Raw genomic sequence first — 23,070 nt, 5'->3', positions numbered from 1 at the left:
ATAGTCTTTTTGTTCTCGATTTCTTTTTGTTCTTTAATTCTGCTCTGATTTTTATTATTTCCTTTCTTCTGCTAATTTTGCGTTGCTTTTGTCCTTCTTTCTCTAGTCTTTTAAGGTGTGATGTTAGGTTGCTTATTTGGAATTTCTCTTGTTTCTTGAGATAAGCCTGTAGTGTTATAAACTTTCCTTTCATTACAGCTTTTGCTGCATCCCAGAGGTTTTGAAATGTTGTGTTATCATTCTCGTTTGTCTCTCTATATCTTTTGATCTCACCTTTTATTTCTTCTTTGACCCAGTCATTTTTTAGTAGTATGTTGTTTAATCTCCACATATCTGTAGGGTGTTTTTTTTTAACCTCCTTTTTGCAGTTGATTTCTAATTTCATGGCATCGTGGTCAGAAAATATACTTGGAATAATTTCAATCTTTTTAAATTTGTAGATGCTTATTCTGTGACCCAACATATATCCTTGAGAATGTTCCATGTGCACTGGAGAAGAATGTATAGTCTGATGTCCTGGGATGAAATGTTCTGTAAATGTCGATTACATCCATTTGGTCTAGTGTTTCATTTAAGGCTGATATTTCTTTATTGACTTTTTATTTGGTTGATCTGTCTAGAGCTGTCAATGGAGTATTAAGGTGTCTAACTATAATTGTGTTTTGATCTGTTTCTCCCTTTAGTTCTGTGAATAGCTGTTTAATATATTTTGGTGCTCCCTGGTTGGACACATATATATTAAGAAGTGTTGCCCTGACTGGTTTGGCTCAGTGGATAGAGCGTCAGCCTATGGCCTGAGGGGTCCTGGGTTCGATTCCGGTTAGGGGCATGTACCTTGGTTGCAGGCACATCCCCGGTAGGGGGTGTGCAGGAGGCAGCTGATCGATGTTTCTCTCTCATCGATGTTTCTGGCTCTCTATCCCTCTCCTTTCCTCTCTGAAACCAATATAAAAAAAAAGAAGTGTTATGTTTTCTTGATGTAATGTTCCCTTTATCATTATAAAGTGTCCATCTTTGTCTCTTGTTATCTTGAGATCTATTTTGTCAGATATAAGTATGGGTACACCTGCTTTTTTGTGGATGTTATTTGCTTGGAGAGTCATTTTCCACCCTTTTACTTTGAATCTATCTTTATCTCTGTTGTTTAGTTGTGTCTCTTTTAGGCAGCATATGGCTGCGTTTTATTTTTTGATCCAGTCTGCTACTCTGTGCCTCTTTATGGTGAATTTAGACTATTTACATTTAGGGTAATTACTGATGTATGAGGATTTCCTTTAGCCATTTTATCTTTTGTTTTCTGTTAACTCTGTGCTTCCATTGGTTCTTTTCCTTTATGCTTCTATCTGTTGTTTTTGTTTGGTGGTATTCCATACATCTTTTTTTTCTGTTTCCTCTTTTTTTTTTTTTTTTTAAGCCATATGTCTGGTTTGGGGAATTTCTGTGTGTGGTTGCCATTAGTTTTATAAAAAGTGAAGTTGCATATATACCATAGTTTTTTCCCCTTTTGAGTGTATCTGATCTTCATCTTCCTTAGCCTATTCATACTTGTCCCTCTTCCCCTTGTATGTTTTTATTGTCACAAATTATCCCTATTTATGCTGCGAGTTTTTAGCAATCCTGCTGGAAGTGTTATGACCTTATGTTCTTTGTTTCAGATAGAATAAACTCCCTTGAGTATTTCCTGCAGTGGAGGTTTTCTAGTGATAAAATCCCTCAGCTTCTGTATGTCTGAAAATGTTCTTATTTCTCCTTCATATTTAAAGAATAATTTTGCTGGATATAATATGCATGGCTGGTAATTTCTCTCTTTCAGACATTTGAATATTTGGTTCCACTCTCTTTTGGCTTGTAGAGTTTCTGCTGAGAAGTTGTGTGAAAGTCTGATGGGTTTTCCTTTGTAGGCCACTTCCTTCTTTTCCCTGGATGCTTTGAGGATTTTTTCTTTGTCACTAATTTTTGACAGCTTCATTACCAAGTGCCTTGGAGAGGGCCTCTTTGGATTGAGGTAACTAGGTGTTCTGTTTGCTTCTTAGATTCGAGGATCTAGTTCTTTCCATAGATTTGGGAAGTTCTCATCCACTATTTGTTTTAATAGACTGTCCACACCATGCTCTCTCTCTTCCTTCTCTGCTATGCCTATGATTCTAATGTTATTTTTTTTATGGAATCAGAGAGTTCTCATAGGGCTATTTCATATTTCTTTATTCTCAGGTCTATCTCTTCTTCCCTCTGCATCGTTTATTGATTCCTATCTTACCTAATAATAGACAAACATGTAAATTGATCGTACCTCTGCTACACCCACAGCCAATCAGAGTGAGTGTGCAAATTAGAAGGCCAAAGATGGCTGCTGCCCAGCTGCTCCAGGTGCAGAGTGGCCAGGTGGGGCAGGACACCTGCTATGAGAGGGAGGGCAGTGGGCGAAGGGATCTACAGGAGCAGAGTGCCACAGCGAAGACAATACTGCAGACGCTGGAGTCTGCAGCGAAGATGAAGATGGCAGACTCTGGCTGGAGCGAAGGCCTGGGTCCCGGGTGCTGGAGGAAAACCGGTGCTGGAAGCCAAGGGAAGGAAGGCCTATTGCCCGAATCTCTTCGTGCAATGGGCCTCTAGTCTTTAATATCACTAGTTCTTTCATCTAACTGGTTGGTTTTGTTTTCTATGCTCATCAATTCACTCTTAATTTCTTTAACTGCCTGATTCATTTCTAGGATTTCTGCTTTATTCTTTTTTTTTTCAGTTATCTGTTGCCTTTAATTAACATATAAATAGATAACATATTCTTCTATAATTATAACATAGAAATGTCTATGAACAAAATAGATACTTTTTTTGGCAAATGCCTAGGAAAGAATAGTCAAGTTCATCCAAGGTTTTAAGCAGCAGCATCTATGCATCCGGGGCGTGGTCAGTGTTTGGGGACAGAGGTAAATATCCACAATCCGTGCATTCCTTTGATTTCTTCTTTTAGGGCCTGATTTACCATCTGGTGCTGCTGGAGAGTCCTCTTCTCCTTTTAAATTCTTCTGACTCGATTTGGATTTCATACATTGACCCACAGCCTCCTGAAATATCAGTGACTTTGATAGTTGTAGCTCTAGAAAAGCTTTCTTTGAGGATTTGGGTTACTTTGAGCTCCTCTTCAGTCTGCGAGTCATACATCTGCTGGGTGCAGCAAAGAAGAAGCCCGCGGATCTGGCAGAGCAGAAATGCTGCCACGGCCAGCCTCCATTCTGCCATGCCCGGCCGACGTGACCCACCGCCCGAGGTCGCCGCCGCTATATTCTTTTTTAAAAATTCAATTTCTTTGGAGAAATACTCATTTTGTTCCTTGATTTGTTTTCTGAGTGAGCTGAATTGCCTGTCGGTATTTTCTCACATCTCAGTATTTTCAGAACCGCAATCTTGAAATCTCTGTCATTTAACTCGCATAATTCCGTGTGTTCCAGCCTGTTTTCTGGGGATTTTACATTTTTATTTCTGGTCATCCTTGTTGTGGTTGCTCATGACTTTCATTGTTCTCCTTTGTTTTCCCATTGATCTCTGAGGAAGTATTTCTACTCTGTTCCAGTAGATGGCGATGAATTGCAACATTTTTATCCTCTGTGGCCTCACAGTTTTTTTTTGTTTGTTTTTTTAAATGTATTTTATTGATTTTTTACAGAGAGGAAGAGAGAGGGATAGAGAGTCAGAAACATCGATGAGAGAGAAACATCGATCAGCCGCCTCCTGCACACCCCCCACTGGGGATGTGCCCGCAACCAAGGCACATGCCCCTGACCGGAATCGAACCCGGGACCCTTGAGTCCGAAGGCTGACGCTCTATCCACTGAGCCAAACCGGCCCCGGCAGCCTCACAGTTTTGAGCCTCTCTGTAGGTCTGTACCTCCTCTGTTGTTTGGGGGTGAGGTTTGGTTTCCCCTCACAGTAATAGTGACCCCTGACCTCCACGGGTCCAGCCCAAGCACCCCTCCTGGGGTTCAGTCACAGAGGGAAACTGTGTTTCTACTGCAATAGCTCTTGGCCTCTAGATAATACACTCCTGTAGCCAACTCCAAGGGCAATGGGAAGTGAGATTTGGGAGTCTAATCAGTGGCAGGGGTCTGCAATTTATTTTCTTAGCCTGCAGCCAGGCTCAGCTGTGGGAAGCAACTCTGTAGGGAGGGTGTCTGCTGACTCACAGATCATGCCTGCAACTCGGATCCCATTCACAATGTGCTCCCATGGTTCAGACACTCTCTCACTGTTTATGTGCGCGACCACACAATGCTGCCACTCCAGTGGCTATTCCAACAGCCAGGCACTTGCCGGGTTAGCTCTCTGTTCATCCTGACTGGCTGAGGAAAGTGCCCTTAACTTAAGGTGACCAGATGTCCCGCTTTTGGCGGGACAGTCCCGATTTTTTTTTAAATTTCTTTATTGATTAAGGTATCACATATTTGTCCTCATCCCCCCATTCCCATCCCACACCCCTCCCCACACATGCCCCCACCCCCCTGTTGTCCTTAACCGCTGGTTAGGCTCATATGCTTGCACACAAGTCCTTTGGTTGATCTCTCCCCTTTACCCCCACCCTTCCCTACCCTCCCTCTGAGGCCCGACAGTTTGATCCATGCCTCCTTGTTTCTGGGTCTTGTTGTGGAGCAGATGCGAGTGAAAGACCACTGGAGCCCAGACCAAATTAAAATTTAGGGAGCCTTTATTAGCCGGGCAGCCGGACCACCCGGCGACTGCTCTGCCATTCTCCACGCAGGGAGACCAGAGAGCAGCAGCAGCGACCCTTTGTGTAGGACCACTTTTAAGCCTATTAGCCACATCCGGTTTTTGGAGAACAAGTAACCCAAGACAAAACAGTTTTTCTTAAGCAACGTCAGGATCATGCCAATGACGACCATGTTATTCACAGGGTCATCCTGTTCTCCAGAAAGCTGACAGTGTTCTATGAAATAAGGCCTACGTGCTGGGAAGGGGCCATGAGTCCCTATCTCAAGGCCTGGCCTAGTGTCAGCAGTGACATCTCTATCTGGGGCATAGTCCATGGCCTCTCTGGAAGCATGCTCAAAAATTCCCACTCTCCAACAGGTCTGTTCTTGTTCATCAGTCTATGTTGTTCATTATTTCCCCTAGATGAGTGAGATCATGTGCTATTAGAAATACACTTATAAGAACTGAAAATGAGACAAGCTATAATGGTTATGGTGACAGGCAAATGAATTGGTCTGTAGTGAGTTTCTTTCTGGGCCAACAGTTCTTTTGAGACCCAATTTCAATGTCCAACAGTTCCTTATGTATACATGTCAGCACTGACATTTCAGTTCTGGATGGTGGACAAATGGTGGTAATGCAGGTCCGACTCTCTCTGGTTTGGTCCTGGGCAACCTGCAGTGATGCACAGCTGCTAACTGCTAGTATGGGAAGGCCACATCAGCGTCTTCCATCTCTGGACTGCTTCTCTTCTGTCTTCATGGCTGGAGTAGTCCTGTCGATTCCTCTCTGTTGCTGGAATCTACATGGTCTCGGAGTTGTTTTCTGAAAATATACAAACATATTCTTGACCAAAAGTTAATAAAGGAATATTTTCTATAAATTTGATTTGGGATCCTATTTCATTTTTTGCCCAAATGATTTTCCTCTGGCTTGTTCTGTCACCTTGTGTGTTTTTCATGGGTGTCTTGCTTTTAGCCTTACAATTAATTTTCTAAAGTATTAATTTTCTAGATGTAATTTACTTACAGGATATTTTTCCTTACATGATATTCCTCTACTATCCCCTCCTTTTTTGATTTAAATGTTAGGAGGCTTTTGAAAATTTTATAATGTAGTCTTGATGGCTTTTAAATTTTAATTTTTTGCACTACAATATTACTGTTTTAGGTTCATTACATGGTGCACAATTTTATCATGAGATAAAGTACCAATAAAAATTTTAGTTAACACTTTAGGAACACCTTTTTGTCCAGTACAATTAATTTTTCTAGAATATTTGCTTGTTTCAACTAGCCAATTTAAATTTGCCTGAAAACTTGACTAGAGAATTTGGGGATCAACAGAGGTGGGGCACAGACCCTCACCCCCCCAACATTTCAGGGGCCTGAACCCTAGCCCCTTCTGAGAGAGGTCTCCTGCCCCCATGGCTGCTTCGTGCTTCCCAGGCCCAGCTCAGATCAGGACCCAGGTGACCGACAGAGACTTGGCCAACAGCAGCTGCCCTCTTACTCCAACAATAATTGTTTGAATTGTCTTGTACCCATGGTGTGGGGAAGTGGGTTTATGATATCTAAATCCAGCCTACCACCAGGAATGCTCAGGACCTACTCAAGAAGGCAAATAATCCCTTCCACCAATATTTACAGGGTAAAATAAGATTGTTGTTAGAGTAATAAATTTGACAGTAAAATAGACAGTCCCAATTTTTAACAATTTGTCCCGTGTCCCGCGGCGTTTTTAAAAAGTCCCGATTTTTGGAAAGAATGCACAACAAGCTAGGGAACGGCAGGAGAAGGGGAAGGGAATATATGGTTTTCGGCGGCCATGTGGCTATTTAGCCAGGATATGAGTTTTATATTATTTTGTTAATTTTATAATGTTAAACTTTAATAATAACAAATAATTGTTGAGAACTGATTATCAAGAACTGCTTATCAAAGTTCGCATTGTTGATCAGTTGTTAGAATTCGACCACCATTGTTTGGACTTAATGAACAATGGCATTTTTTGGGATTGGCAACGACGAAAACATTTTGTAACTGACTCTCAGATGATACACATCGTACTGCGTGCTAGTAAGCTAGTTAAACAAGTGATATCGTTACAAATCAGCTATTCAGATAATTTAGATAAGTAATTTATTTATTTATTTCATAAATACATAAATTTTCTTGAATTTAGCAGACAGTACTCGTATTATTTATATTTTATTGTGGCGGCAAAAAGTCTAGCGCGGGCCTTGAAAGTGACACTTACGACTTACGTTACGGCAAATTCAGAGGAAAAATAATACAAGTTAGTATTGTTATTATTTAGAAAGAAATATAGGATTAAAATAATTTAAAAAATATAGTTACTTTATAATAATCAAATTAATTTAATTTATAAACTAACAATAAAGTATGTTCATGTAATTATGTACCTACTTACTGTGTTTTTAAGCAATATGTATATAATAATTTATAATATAATTTTAAATTTATTTTTTCTAGATTTTTAGCATAATGAGTAAGAAAAGGGAATGCAAATTCAACGATGATCTAAGAAGTGAATTTCCTTTTATTAAAAAAACCAAAAGCAATTACAATATAGACCAAATTTTTAATCAAGAACCCCCCGCCCCCCAGGCCGAAACTGGTTTGCCTCAGTGGATAGAGCATCGGCCTGCGGACTCAAGGGTCCCAGGTTCGATTCCGGTCAAGGGCATGTACCTTGGTTGCGGGCACATCCCCAGTAGGGCGTGTGCAAGAGGCAGCTGATCAATGTTTCTCTCTCATCGATGTTTCCTCTCTCCTCCTCTCTGTAAAAAATCAATAAAATATATATATTTTAAAAATAACCCCTTCCCCCCCCCCAGTCAATGGTGTCCCACTTTACCAATGTTAAAATCTGGTCACCTTACCTTAACTGCTGCTATCAGTTCCCTGCTGCGCTGCAGACACGCTGCTATGCTGTAGCTATGTTTGGCTTCCCTCACTTCTTGTCTCCCCACTTATTCCAAGGAGCCCACCTTAGTTGTTCCAGTGTGCAGGTCTCTGAAGTATGCATCTGTGTTGAGCAGGGACTTTTTTTTTGTTGAATTATAGGTGGTTATTTTATTGAAATGTTAGGGGGATAGGATAGATGTGCCCTTAAGCGGCCATTCCTCTGACATCACCTTTTCTTGTTTTTTGACTTAAGCCTGTAGTGCTATGAACTTTCCTCTCAGGGCTGCTTTTGCTGTGTCCCAGAGATTTGGGGTTGTTTTGTGTTCATTTACATTTGTTTCCAGGAAGTTTTTTATTTATTTCTTGATCTTGGTAATCCATTCATTATTTAATAACATGCAATTTAGCCTCCATGTGTTTGAATGTTTTTAGTGTTTTTACTGTATTTTATTTCTAATTTCATTCCATTGTTATCTGAGAAGACGTTTGATAAGATTTCAGTCTTCTTGAACTTGTAGAGATTTGTTTTGTGTCCTAACATGTGGTCTATCTTTGTGAATGACCCATGTGCACTTGAGAAGAATGTATATTCTGCTGCATTGGGGTGAAATGTTCTATAAATGTCAATTAAATCCACCTGATCCAGTATGTCATTTAGAGTCTCTGTTTCCTTGTTAATTTTTTGTCTAGAATATCTATTCAATGAAGTCAGTGGAGTGTTAAAGTACCCTACTATGACTGTATTGCTGTCCATCTCTCCCTTAAAGTCCTCGCAAAGTGTTTTTATATATTTAGTTGCTCCTATATTGGGTGCATATATGTTTACCAGGGTTATATCCTCTTGTTGGATTGATCCCTTTACTATTATGTAGTGACCTTTATTGTCTCTTGTGATGGCCTTCATTTTGAAGTCCATTTTCAGATATGAGTATTGCTCCCCCAGCTTTCTTTACATTTCCATTTGCATGGAAAGTTGTTTTTTTTTTCCCCACCCTTTCACTCTCATCCAGTGTGAGTCTTTTGTTCTGAGATGGCTGTCTTGTAGACAGCATATTATTGGGTCATGTTTTTGTATCCATTCAGCTATCCTATGCCTTTTTTTTTTAATATTTTATTGATATTTTACGGAGAGGAAGAGAGAGGGATAGAGAGTTAGAAACATCGATGAGAGAGAAACATCGATCAGCTGCCTCTTGCACACCCCCTACTGGGGATGTGCCCACAACCAAGGTACATGCCCTTGACCGGAATCGAACCTGGGAGCCTTGAGTCCGCAGGCCGATGCTCTATCCACTGAGCCAAACCGTTTTCGGCAATCCTATGCCTTTTGATTGGAACATTTTAGCCATTTACATTTAAGGTTATTATTGATAGGTACTTACTTATTGCCATTTTAATTCTTTATCCTTATGTTTATCTCTCTTTCTATTATAGCAGTCCCTTTGGCATTTCTTGCAGTGCTGGTTTTGTGGTGATAAGTGCCTTTAGCCTTTTTTAAAATCTGAGAAGCTCTTTGTTTGACCATCTATTTTGAATGATAGGCTTGTTGGATATAGTAATCTTGGTTTCAGATCCTTGCTTTTTATTATCTTGAATACTTCATGTCATTTCCTTCTGGGCTAAAGCTTTTCTGATGAGAAATCAAATGACAGCCTCATGGGAGCTCCTTTGTAGGTAACAAATTGCTTTTCTCTTGCTGCCTTTAAAATTCTCTCTTTAATTTTTGGCATTTTAATTATGATGTGTCTGGGTATGGGCCTGTTTAGGTTCTCCTTGATTGGGACTCTGTGCCTCCTGAATGTGTGTGACTTTTTCCTTCATCAGGATAGGGACGTTTTCTGCCATTATTTCTTCAAACATGTTCTCTATCTCTTGCTCACATTCCTCACCTTCTGGCACTTTTATGATGTGAAAATTGTTCCATTTCATGTTGTCCCTCATCTCCCTTAAGCGGTCCTTCTGTTGTTTAATTGTGTGTTGTTTTTGTTTCTTTCTTTTTGGTTCTCTGAGTGTTTTTTTTTTTTTTTCTACTTAGTCTTCTAATTTACTCATATGATCCTTGGCTTCTAATCTGCTGTGTATTCTTTCCAATGTGTTCTTTATTAGCACTATGCCATTCTTCATAGTTACTACATCTTTTCTCATGCTGTTGAGCATTCTTGCCATCATTATTCTGAACTCTATGTCTGATAAACTTCTTATCTCCATTTCATTTAGCTCTTCTTCAGAATTCTCCTTCTTTCTATTGGGGCTTGTTTTTCTATCTCCCCATTTTGGCTGCCTATTTGGGTTTGTGTCTATGTATTAGGAAGGTCTGCTATGACTCCCAATCTGTGGTACAGGACAGTGTCAGACCCTGTTTGTGACTGCTACTGAGTACCATGTGGAGCTACCAGCAATCCACAGCCTGTGGCTCCCTCTGTAGGGGCTGGGTACCTTTGGAAAAGACCAAGAGGTGTACCAAGGTCTGCTTTTCCTAGCCCCTGGCCCTGTATTATATCAGACAAAGACTCAGAGTTTCCAGAAACCCACCTCTGCCTTCAGTTTGGTTGTTATTCAATCTTGATTAGCTTCAGGCTGTGAACCACAGGGTGGGGTGAGAGGGTAGGGCAATTGTTTCTGCCTGCAGGCTGATTGTTATTTTCAGTCTCTTAATGGGCTTCGGAAACTCCACAGGGTTGGACAAGGTGTTTTCCAATAGGGTGGAGCAATTGCAATTGCTTCCCCCACCCCATCCCCCAGGCAAAATCTGCCTGGATGGTAAAAGTCTGCAGGAGAAAGATGCCCTATACAGTAAGAAAAAATGATTCATCATCATAGGAAATGGGGGTGTCTGCCTTCCGAGCTCTTAACTCCAGAGCTCCCAACCCTGGCTTCTGCTCACACAGCCCTAGTCCACTCTGCCCTCCCTCTGCTGGAGCCCAAGGTAAGTGGCTGTATATGAAATTTTGTGTGTTGGCCCTTTAAGAGGGTGCCTGCATTTCCAGCTGTCTCTCTCTGGCAGACAGCAACCCTGCTGCTTTTCACAGCTAGATGTTCTGTAAAAAGCAGCTTTCTCAGTTCTGGTGCTCTGGACTGGGTGGCCAAGCTTGGGGTTTAGACCCAAGAGTTCTCAGTGGGAACCCCCCCACAGCTAAGATATCCCTCCAGACCTTTAGCTGCTATCTGTGGAAGCCTGGCCAACCCTTTCATGCCTCCACACTTCCTATCTCTATTTTCCATCCTTGGTTATCAGAGTTTTCTCCAGCTAGTCTTCAGTGTATTATTCCAGATGATTTTTCTTTATTTTCGTTGTAATTGCAGTTGGTCCTGGGAGCATGTTGGTGTTGCTTCCACTTACTCTGCCGCCATTTTGGAAAAGCCACAGGAGGAGAATATCTTATTTGAAAGTAAGAATGAACTTGTTCGACACAATACTGGATCATAAAGTCTATAGGCTTGGATGGGGGTGCTCTTAAATACCAAAGTTATATCCAGGAAACTTCCTTTATCCTGAACTGCCAACTACTATGGCAATTTACATAAATTCCAACAGCTGCAGCTTTGTAGAAAATGGTGGACAGAATTATAAAACCTCATTTCAAGAACTTCTTGTTAATTTTAGTTAAACACCCAAAATAGATGAAGTAAATAAATTTCTAAAGGGCATATTCCCACATCAGAAAAAATTGCAGCTGTTTTCTTCATCTTTTCATATAACAATCAGCATATATCAAGTTTTAGACCTACCATTCCTAGCTCTACTAGGGCAGTCGCCTTGAAATTGTGCATTTGAAGAATCATAACTTAATTTCTTTATATCTTTTAAAATTTCTCTCAATGATGTTTTATAGTTTGCAGTATACAAGTTTTTCACTTGTTAAACTTATTCCTAGGTAGGTATTGTATAAGTTGAATTTTCTTAATTTCATTTTTGGATTGTTCATTGCTATGGTATAGAAGTACAATTTATTTTTGTATTTCAGTCTTGGATCCTGCAATGTTACTAAACACCTTTTTTATTTTTACCTTTAATAGTTTTATTTAGTAGAATCCTTAGGATTCTCGGTATACAAAATAATGTCATGCTAGCCTCATAAAATGACTTTCTGCTGTTCTTTCTGCTTCTATTTTCTGGAATTCATTATAGATTATTGATGTTATTTATTCCATAACTGTTTGGTAGAATTCACCAATGGAACCATCTGGATTTAGACTTTTTATAGAAATTGACATGATGGTCCTAAAATTCTTATGAAATTTCAAGGTACCCAGAGTAGCCAAAACAATCCTTAAAAAGAACAGGTTGAAGGGATCAAACTTCCCACTTTCAAAACTTACTACAAAGCTTCAGTAATTAAAACAGTCTGTTACTGGCATAAGGAAAGACATATAGATCAGTGGAATAGAATTGAGAGTTGAAAAATAAACCCATACATCCATGGTCGATTGATTTTTAACAAAGATACTAAGACTATTGAATGGGGAAAGAATGATCTCTTAAACAAATGGTTCTGGGATAACTGGGTAACCACATGCAAAAGAATGAAGTTGGGCCTTTACCTCATACTATAGATTAAAAAAATAACTTAAAATAGATAAAAGACCCTTAAATTTTTTTTATTTTTTATTTTTATTTATTTTTTTACATTTTTTATTGAGGTATTATATGTGTACATATCTTACCATTACCCCCCCACCCCACACCCATACATGCCCTCACTCCCCAGAGTTTTGTGTCCATTGTTTATGCTTATATGCATGCATACAAGTCCTTCGTTTGATTTCATATCTCCCCCACCTCTCCCTAACTTTCCCCCTGTAATTTGAAAGTCTGTTTGATGCTTTACTGTCTCTGTATCTATCTTTTTGTTCATCACTTTATAATGTTCTTTACTATCCCTAAATGAGTGAGATCATGTGGTATTTTTCTTTCATTGACTGGCTTATTTCACTTAGCATAATGTTCTCCAATTCCATCCAGGTTGCTGCAAATGATGAGAATTCCTTCTTTTTTATGGCAGCATAGTATTCCATTGTGTAGATGTACCACAGTTTTCTGATCCAGTCATCTGCTGATGGGCACCTAGGCTGTTTCCAAATCTTAGCTATTGTAAATTGTGCTGCTATGAACATAGTGGTGCATATATCCTTTCTGATTGGTGTTTCTAGTTTCTTCGGATATATTCCCAGGAGTGGGATTACTGGGTCAAATGGGAGTTCCATTTTCAGTTTTTTGAGGAAACTCCATACTGTTCTCCACAGTGGCTGCACCAGTCTGCATTCCCACCAGCAGTGCACGAGGGTTCCTTTTTCTCCGCATCCTCGCCAACACTTGTCGTTTGTTGATTTGTTGATGATAGCCATTCTGACAGGTGTGAGATGGTACCTCATTGTTGTTTTGATTTGCATCTCTCGGATAATAAGTGACTTTGAACATGTTTTCATGTGTCTCTTGGCCTTCCTTCTGTCTTCTTTTGAAAATATTCTGTTTAGGTCTGTTGCCCTTTTTTTTATTGGATCATTTATCTTCCTTTTATTAAGTTGCATAAGCTGCCTGTAGATGTTGGAGATTAAACCTTTATCAGTGATAGCATTTGCAAATATGTTCTCTCATTCAGTGGGCTTTCTTGTTGTTTTGTTGATTGTTTCTTTTGCTGTAAAAAAACTTTTTATTTTGATGTAGTCCCATTTGTTAATTTTCTCTTTAGCTTCCATTGCCCTAGGGGCAGTGTCAGTGAAGAAGTTCTTTTGGCATATGTCTGAGATTTTGTTGCCTGTGGATTCCTCTAGTATTTTTATGGTTTCCCGTCTTATGTTTAAGTCCTGTATCCATTTTGAGTTTATTTTTGTGTATGGTGTAAGTTGGTGATCTAGTTTCATTTTTTTGCATGTATCTGTCCAATTTTCCCAACACCATTTATTGAAGAGACTGTCTTGACTCCATTGTATGTTCATGCCTCCTTTGTCAAATATTAATTGAGCATAGTGGTTTGGGTCGATATCTTAATTCTCTATTCTGTTCCATTGATCAATATGTCTGTTCTTGTGCCAGTACCAGGCTGTTTTGAGAACAGTGGCTTTGTAATACAGCTGGAAATCTGGTATTGAGATCCCGCCTACTTTATTCTTCTTTCTCAGGATTGCTGTGGCTATTCGGGGTCTTTTTTTATACCAGATGAATTTTTGGAGAGTTCTTTCTAGGTCTGTGAAATATGCTGTTGGTATTTTGATGGGGAGTGCATTGAATCTGTAGATTGCTTTGGGTAGTATGGACATTTTAATGATGTTGATTCTACCAATCCAGGAACATGGTATGTTCTTCCATCTGTTTACGTCTTCCTCTATCTCTTTTTTCAGTGTCCTGTAGTTTTCTGCGTATAGGTCTTTTACCTCCTTAGTTAAGTTTATTCCTAGGTATCTTAATTTTTTTTGGTGCGATGGTAAATGGGATTGCTTTTTTAGTCTCTCTTTCTGTAAGTTCATTATTGGTGTATAGAAAAGCCATAGATTTCTTGGCGTTAATTTTGTATCCCGCTACATTGCCGAATTCATTTATTAAGTCTATTAGTTTTTTGATGGAATCTTTTGGGTTTTTTATGTACAATATCATGTCATCTGCAAATAAGGACAGCTTCACTTCTTCTTTTCCAATTTGGATGCCTCTTATTTCTTCTTCTTGCCTAATTGCGATAGCTAATACTTCCAGTACTATGTCAAACAGGAGTGGTGAGAGTGGGCATCCCTGTCTTGTTCCTGTTCTTAGGGGAAATGGTTTTAGTTTTTGCCCATTGAGTATGATGTTTGCTGTGGGTTTATCATAAATAGCTTTTATTATGTTGAGGTATGATCCTTCTATTCCCACCTTGTTGAGAGTTTTTATCAAGAAAGGGTGTTGGATTTTGTCAAATGCTTTTTCTGCATCTATTGATATGACTATGTGATTTTTATCTCTCAATTTGTTTAATCACGTTTATTGATTTGCGGATATTGTACCATCCTTGCATTCCTGGGATAAATCCTACTTGGTCATGGTGTATGATCTTTCTGATGTACTGCTGGATCCGATTTGCTAGAATTTTGTTGAGGATTTTGGCATCTATGTTCATGAGGGATATTGGCCTGTAATTCTCTTTCATTGTGTTGTCTTTATCTGGTTTTGGTATTAGGGTGATGCTGGCAGACCCTTAAATTTTTTGAAGGAAACTTAGAAGTAAATCTTTGTGACCTTGATTGGGGTAGGCAGTGATGTCTTTGATATGACACCAAAAGCAGAAGTGAAAAACTAAAAAATGAAGTAGACTTTATCACAATTAAAAACATTTGTGCTGCAAGCAATACCTCCAAGTATGTAGAATGACAACTCATAGAATGTGAGAAAATATTTGCAAATCATGTAGATAATAAGGATCTTGTATGTACAATACATTTAAAATTCTTACAACTTAACAATAAAAAGAACAGTAACCCAATTGAAAAATATGCAATTTGAATAGACATTTCTTAAAAGATATACAAATGGCCAATAAAGACATTAGTAAGTGTTCAACATTATTAGTCTTTAGGTTAATGCAAATCAAATCTACAGTGAGATACCACTTCACACCCACTAAAATGGCGGGCTGTCATAAAAAATGGACAATAACAAGTATTCACAAGGATATGGATAAATTAGAACTCTTATACAATGCTGGCAGGAATCTAAAATTATAGGGACAAAAAACAAATGACCATTAACTTATGAATATAAAATTTGGTCTATCCATACAATGGCATATTGTTTGACAATAAGAAGGGAGAAAGTACTGATGTAGGCTACAACATGGATGAACCTGGAAAACATTATGCTAAGTTAAAGAAGTGAGTCACAAAAGACCACATATTGCATATTCCACTTGTATAAAATATTCAGAGTAGGTACATCTATAGAGACAGAACGTAAATTAGTGGTTGCCAAGGCCCAGCTTTTAGGAAAAAATGAGGAGGGTTTCTTTTTAGGATGATAAAAATGTTCTAAAATTGATTGTGGTAATGGATACACAATTCTGTGAACATACTAAAAGCCATTGAATTGTACTCTTTAAATGAGTGAATTGTATGTAATGAGGTTTATAGCTCACTAAAAAGCTGTCATTTTTAAACAAGAATCAGAACTTCTGGGACTTATAGTGGACTTGTCATGCATTTTAGTGACCAGAAAAGATTTTTTTTTCTGAATAATCAACATTCTGTTTTACTATTCGGTAGAAGAAAAATATAGGGAAACTGAGGAATTAGCTCAGGGGTCCCTCCAAACTTATACTTTTCAGAAAGCTGATGGTTATCAGTGTTTTGCTTCTTTAAATAATATAGATTTTACATAGTAATTCCACAGTTAAAACACCCTCTTTCCAGTACAACTTTTCTATTAGGAGGTGCTTTTCACATGAAGTAGAAATTAGATCCATTGATTACCATTCACATATAAAATGCAAGTCACTCCCCAGGATAGCTTTAAAAGCTGGGCCTTAGCCTGCTTTTTTAGCTCTATCACCTACCATTCCTAGCTCTAGCCAGTTTTTTTTTCATAACTCCTCTGCCTTTCCATGTGTTCCCTCTGTCTAGAATGTCCTACACATCTCTTTTCTTCCTGGAAAACTACTTCTTATTCAAGGCACAGTTTAATTGTCACTTTTGTGGAGTTCTTCCTAACTCCCATAGATAGAACTAATTTCTCTTGCCTCTGTTTTAATAGTATTTGTTTTTGTCTTTAGCATATCATGTTATATTATAATGCATTTAGCAGTCTTTGTCAGCCAAGCCTTCAATAACGGAAACCAAGTGTTTACTTCTGTATCCACTGAATATACAAAGTATATGCATAGCCTATGGTAAGGTAGAAATTGATGTTTGATGGATAAATGGATGATTGGATGGGTGGACAGATAAATTGTGTCAGCTTTGTTGGTTGTGGTCTGAAAAGGAAGCATAAGATAACACTCCTCTCCTACTCAACTTCTTGATTATCAGTAATAAGTAATTATGTTCTAAGTCCTTCTGGAATGTCTAATACCATGGAAGAAACAAATCCTAATATATAAAGAGCCAGGTGCCATCATGACCGAACAGATGACCGGTCACCATGAAGTGCATGGAGCACTTCTCGGTTCTCCCCCTCCCCTTGGCCCCCAAGCTGCTCTCCATGAGGGGCAGGTGGTGGCAGGTGTGACTGGGGACTGTTGAGCAGTGGCAGCAGCGGGCTGCTTTGTGGGGTGGCAGCGAGCTTAGCGGAGTAGTCACGGGGTGGCAGTGAGTTTTGCAGAGCAGTCACGGTGTCAGGGGAGTTTCTGAGAGCAGTCGCAGGGTGGGGAAAGCCTTGAGGAGCAGTGGTGGGGTGGGGGTAGTTTCATGGAGCGTCCAGCAGTGAGCTTCACGGGGCAGCAGAAAGCCTCGCGGAGCAGTGGCGGGGTGGGGGGAGTTTTGCGGAACAGTGGCGGGGCGGGAGGGAGCTTCACGGAGCATGGTGGGGTGGGAGGAGCCTCGCAGAGCAGTGGTGGGGTGGGGGGAGCCTCGCGGAGCAGTCGAGGGGCTGCGAGCATCACAGAGCATCCCGGGGTGGGGAGCTTCACATAGCATCACAGGGTGGCAGAGGACAGCGACAGAGGCCAGGCTAGGCCTAGGGACCCTAACCATGCACAATTTCGTGCATGCTGGGCGTCTAGTATCTCTACACTTATAAAAGAGTAAGATGCAAATTGACCATACCTTTTTGAAGCCCACCAGCCAATCAGGAGTAAGCATGCAAATTAACCAAACAAAGATGGTGGGTTAATTTGCATACGCAGGTGCTGAGCGGCTAGGGGTGGGGCAGGATGCTTGCGTCATCATCATGGCGATGACACAGGCGTTCCGCTCCGCCCCAGCCACTCCAGGCCTCTGGGCAGTGTGGGAAGGCGGAAAGGCAGCTCCAGCAGCCAGGGGAAGGAAGGCACATTCTTGGAGGAATCTTCGTCCATCGGGCCTCTAGTATATATATATAATGGTCCCTTCTCTTAAGGATTTATGTAATTGAAGAGATAAGACTCAGATGTATGCTGTAACTAGAAAACAACATAAAATAGCACATAATAAAGTATTCAACAATTTAAAGCAGATTATAATTGCTATCAGAGTTCAGTGAAAAGAGAATTATAACATGTTCCTTCTCTCAGGTGTTAGGGCTATATGACATTGCATTTCAGGCAATTGAGGCCTTAGAAGTGCAGCCCAAGATGATTAGCAAAGTGGCAACAGGAGGCTAACAGTTACCAGCACCATGGTTGGCAAGCAGTGAATGGCATAAATACTCCCTAAGCCAGTGATGGTGAACCTCTGACACGTGTGTCAGTGCCATTTCTGATGACACGCGGCCACTGAGGCAGCCGCATGCTGAGGATGAAACATTTATGTTATTTAAACTATAAATATCGCGAAGTAATGTTTTTTCCTCAAAGGGACACACTACCTGAGTTATACTCAGTTTTTTTGGCGAAGTTTGAAACACCAAGCTCAAAAGGTTGCCCATCACTGCCCTAAGCCAAGGTAGTCAAGGGAAAAGTGAGCTACATTTTTAAAAAATGTATCTTTTTTGTTTTTTTTTTTATTGATTAAGGTATTACATATGTGTCCTTATTCCCCCATTGCCCCACATTGCCCCCCATCAGCCCCACTCATGCCCTCAACCCCTGTTGTCTGTGTTGATTGGTTATGCTTATATGCATGCATACAAGTTCTTTGGTTGATCTCTCCCCGTTACCCCCACCCTCCCCTATCTTCCCTCTGAGGTTTAATGGTCTGATCAATGCTTCTCTGTCTGTGGATCTGTTTTGTTCATCAGTTTATGTTGTTCGTTATAATTCACAAATCAATGAGATCATGTGATATTTATCATTCTCTGACTGGTTTATTTTGCTCAGCATAATGCTCTCCTGTTCCATCCATGCTTTTGCAAATGGTAAGAATTCTTTCTTTTTTATCACAGCATAGTATTCCATTGTGTAGATGTACCACAGTTTTCTAATCCACTCATCTGCTGATGGGCACTTAGGCTGTTTCCAAATCTTAGCTATGGTAAAATATGCTGCTATGAACATAGGGGTGCATATATCCTTTCTGATTGGTGTTTCTAGTTTCTTGGGATATATTCCTAGAAGTGGGATCACTGGGTCAAATGGGAGTTCCATTCTTAGTTTTTTGAGGAAATTCCATACTCTTCTCCACAGTGGCTGCACCACTCTGCATTCCCACCAGCAGTGCACAAGGGTTCCTTTTTCTCCACATCCTCTCCAGCACTTGTCATTTGTTGATTTCTTGATGATAGCCATTTTAACAGGTGTGAGATGGTACCACATTGTCATTTTGATTTGCATCTCTTGGATGATTAGTGACTTTGAGCATATTTTCATATGTCTCTTGGTCTTCCTTCTGTCCTCTTTCAAAAAGTATCAATTTAGGTCCATTGCCCATTTTCTGATTGGGTTGTTTATCTTCCTTTTGTTAAGTTGTGTGAGTTCCCTGTAAATGTTGGAGATTACTAGTAAACCCTTATCTGTGATAACATTGGCAAATATGTTCTCCCATATAGTGGGCTTTCTTGTTGTTTTGTTGATGGTTTCTTTCACTGTATAGAAGCTTTTTATTTTGATGTAGTCCCATTTGTGTATTTTCTCTTTAGTTTCCATTGCCCTAGGAGCTGTATCAATGAAGATATTGCTTCAACATGTCTGAGATTTTGCTGCCTGTGGATTCCTCTAAAATTTTATGGTTTCCTGTCTTATGTTTAAGTCCTTTATCCATTTTGAGTTTATTTTTGTGTATGGTGTAAGTTGGTGGTCTAGTTTCATTTTTTTTGCATGTATCTGTCCAATTTTCCCAGCACCATTTATTGAAGTGACTGTCTTGACTCCATTGTATGCCCATACCTCCTTTGTGGAATATTAATTGAGCATAGTGGCTTGGGTCGATTTCTGGGTTCTCTATTCTATTCCATTTATCTATATGTCTGTTCTTGTGCTAGTACCAGGCAGTTTTGAGAACAGTGGCTTTGTAATACAGCTGCAGCTATTTCGGGATCTTTTTTTTTTTTTCCAGATGAATTTAGGAGAGTTCGTTCTAGGTCTGTGAAATATCCCTTTGATATTTTAATGGGAGTGCATTGAATCTATAGATTGCTTTGGGCAGTATGGACATTTTAATGATGTTGATTTTACCAATCCATGAATAGGGTATATCCTTCCATCTGTGTATGTCTTCCTCTATCTCTTTTTTCAGTGTCCTGTTGTTTTCCGAGTAATGTATCTTTATTGTTGAAAGTATTACAGATGTACCCTTTTTGTTTCCCACCGACTTCCTCTCCTTGGAGCATTTTTAAAGCTTATTGTTCTCTTCCAGTCAGTATGGTATCCCTATATTTTTACTTTTTTTAATGAAACTTTATACAACATCTATTTATTCACAAATATTTATTGAGCACTGTATTAGTTTGCTATTGCTATTATAACAGTACCACAAATTTAGGGGCTTAAAACAACAGGAATTTATTCTCTTACGGTTCTGGATGCCAGATTTCCAAAATGAGTCTTGCAGGGCTAAAATCAGGGTTTCGGCAGGGCTACATTTCCTCTGGAGGTTCTAAGGGAAAATCCGTTTCCTTGCATTTTCTAGTGTCTGAAGCAATATTCCTTCCTGATGGCCCCTTACTCCATCTTCAAAGCCAGCAGCATCTCTTCTTTTCTCTCTGACATTTCTAATGCAGGACTTTCTCTTTTGTATCTAATCTCCTTCTGCCTGCCTCTCGTGAGGACACATAATTATACTAGAGGTCCAGTGTACAAATTCATGCACTGGTGGGTCCCTTGGCTTGGCTGGCGATCAGGGTTGATTGGGATAGTCTCTCCCAGTCCCCATCGGGGCCAATGAGGGCCAGCCAGCCAGGGAGCGACTGTGGGAGGTCTCCAAGGCGTGTCTGGCCTGTCTTGCCCAGACCCTATTGGCCAGACCCCAGCAGCAAGCTAACCTACCGGTAAGAGAGTCTGCCCCTTGGTGGTCAGTGTGCATCATAGCAACTGGTTGAGCAGTCGACAGAACAGATGACCAATGGGTCAGATACTTAGCTTATATATATATAGATTAAGGGCACACCAAGATAATTCAGGATCATCTCCCTATCTCAAGATCCTTAGTTTAATCAGGTCTGCAAAATCTCTTTTGCCACATGATATAACATTCACTGGTTCTGGCTATTCAGGCTTCCATGAATACCTACTACATAGCAAGCACTACGCTAGGCACTTTATTTTTTATTTATTTTTTATTTATTTTTTATCACTTACGACTTAAGAGAGATATTTATTTTTTTTTTTATTTTTTTAAATTTCTGTATTGATTATGGTATCACATAATTGTCCTCATCCCCCCATTCACCCCCAAACCCCTCCCCACGTATGCCCCCACCCCCCTGTTGTCCGTGACCACTGGTTAGGCTTGTATGCATGCATACAAGTCCTTTGGTTGATTTCTCCCCCTTCCCCCCACCCTCCCCTACCTTCCCTCTGAGGTTTGACAGTCTGATCGATGCTTCCCTGTCTCCGGGTCTGTTTTTGTTCATCAGTTTATGTTGTTCATTATTTCCCCTAGATGCGTGAGATCATGTGATACAAGAAATACACTTATAAGAATTGAAAATGAGACAAGCCATAATAGTTATGCTGAGAAGCAAATGAATCAATCTGTAGTGAGTTTATTTCTGGGCCAACAGTTCTTTTGAGTCCCAATTTCAATGTCAAACAGTTCCTTATGTGTACATGTCAGCAATGATATTTCAGTTCTGAAGGGTGGACAAATGGTGGTGATACAGGTCCGACCGTCTCTGGTTTGGTCCTGGGCATCCTTCAACGATGCACAGCTGCTGTCTGCTAGTATGGCAAGGCGTTGTCAGCGTCTTCCATCTCTGGACTGTTTCTCTTCTGTCTTCATGGCTGGAGCAGTCCTGTCAATTCCTCTCTGTTGCAGGAATCCACATGGTCTTGGAGTTGTTTTCTGAAAAAATACAAACATATTCTCGACCAAAAGTTAATAAAGGAATTTTTTCTATAAATTTGACTTGGGATCCTTTTTCATTTTTTTGCCCAAATGATTTTCCTCTGGCTTGTTTTGACACCATGTGTGTTTTTCATGGGTGTCTTGCTGTTAGCATTACAAATGAAAGTTAATTTTCTAAAGTACAAATTTTCTAGATGTAATTTACTTACAAGATATTTTTCCTTACATGATATTCTTCTACTATCACCCCCTTGTTTATTTAAATATTAGGAGGCTTTTGGAAATTTTATAATGTAGTCTTGATAGCTTTTACATTTTAATTTTTTGCGCTAAAATATGACCGCTTTAGGTTCATTACATGTTACACAATTTTACCAGGAGATGAACTGCCAATAAAAATTTTAGTTAACACTTTAGGAACAGGTTTTTGTACAGTACAATCAATTTTTCTCGAATATTCACTTATTTCAATTAGCCAATTTAAATTACTCTGAAAACTTGACTACTATTCTACTGTCAAACTCAACTCTCTGACAACAATCTTATTTTACCCTGTGTATATTAGTGGAAAGGATTATTTGCCTTCTTGAGTAGGCCCTGAGCATTCCTGATACTAGGCTGGATTTGGATATCAAAAATCCACTTCCCCACACCATGGGTACAAGACATCTCAAACAGGTATTTTTGCAGTGAGAGGGCAGCTGCTATGGGCCAAGTCTCTGTCTGTTACCTGGGTCCAGATTTGAGCTGTGCATGGGAAGCGAAGCAGCCATGGGGGCAGGAGACCTCCCTCAGAAGGGGTGAAGGTTTAGGCCCCTGCAAAGTTGGGGGGTTAAGGGTCTGTGCCACACCTCTGTTGACCCCCCAAGTTCTCTCCTGATGGCCCCTCTGCGACTGTGCCTGTCTTAGGTTGTTCCTTCCCTGAGGAATCTTACCCGTCTCTCGCTAACCAGCCATCCTCCGGGGCCAAGCAGGGTGATGTGAGGTTCAGTTCTGTCTCCTTGGTAGCCTATGCCCCCTTGGCCTCCATGCCAAACACCTGCCTTGGGATCCCCTCGCCTGCTGGCAAGGCCCCGGCACTGATCACATATCTTGGGGAACCCAGGTTTCTTCTCCAGTAAGGGCCCAGCTCACCCCACTGGGCGAGAGACAGATCCATGGTACCAGCCACCATGATACTTCAACCTCAGCATGAACTGAAAGCTCATTTAAAACAAAAGACATAATCAGTGTATGTTAACCAGTGTCAGGTGCTGATCAAATGAGATGAAAATTAAAAATTACTTGTCAGTGGTGAACCTGCTAAAAGAAGTTTCAGTGGATCAGACAGTTGCAGAGTAAATGGGAAAGAAGGAAGAGAGAGCAAGCAATTTTGTAGAAAATGGAAGGAAATAAATAG

The 23,070-nt window shown here is 40.1% G+C and overlaps 1 protein-coding gene and 1 pseudogene across 1 annotated transcript in view; one reads left to right on the top strand and one right to left on the bottom strand.

Annotated features, from left to right (window-relative positions):
- HDAC8 (histone deacetylase 8) overlaps window positions 1–23,070 on the top strand; it is a 486,506-nt gene that overhangs the window by 46,085 nt on the left and 417,351 nt on the right. The window lies entirely within an intron of this gene.
- Window positions 2,838–3,240, bottom strand: LOC103305013 (bolA-like protein 3; annotated as a pseudogene).

The sequence above is a fragment of the Eptesicus fuscus genome, chromosome 1 (assembly GCF_027574615.1).
Source record: "Eptesicus fuscus isolate TK198812 chromosome 1, DD_ASM_mEF_20220401, whole genome shotgun sequence".
Classification (NCBI taxonomy): Eukaryota; Metazoa; Chordata; class Mammalia; order Chiroptera; family Vespertilionidae; genus Eptesicus; species Eptesicus fuscus.
This window is presented reverse-complemented; position numbering and strand designations above follow the sequence as displayed.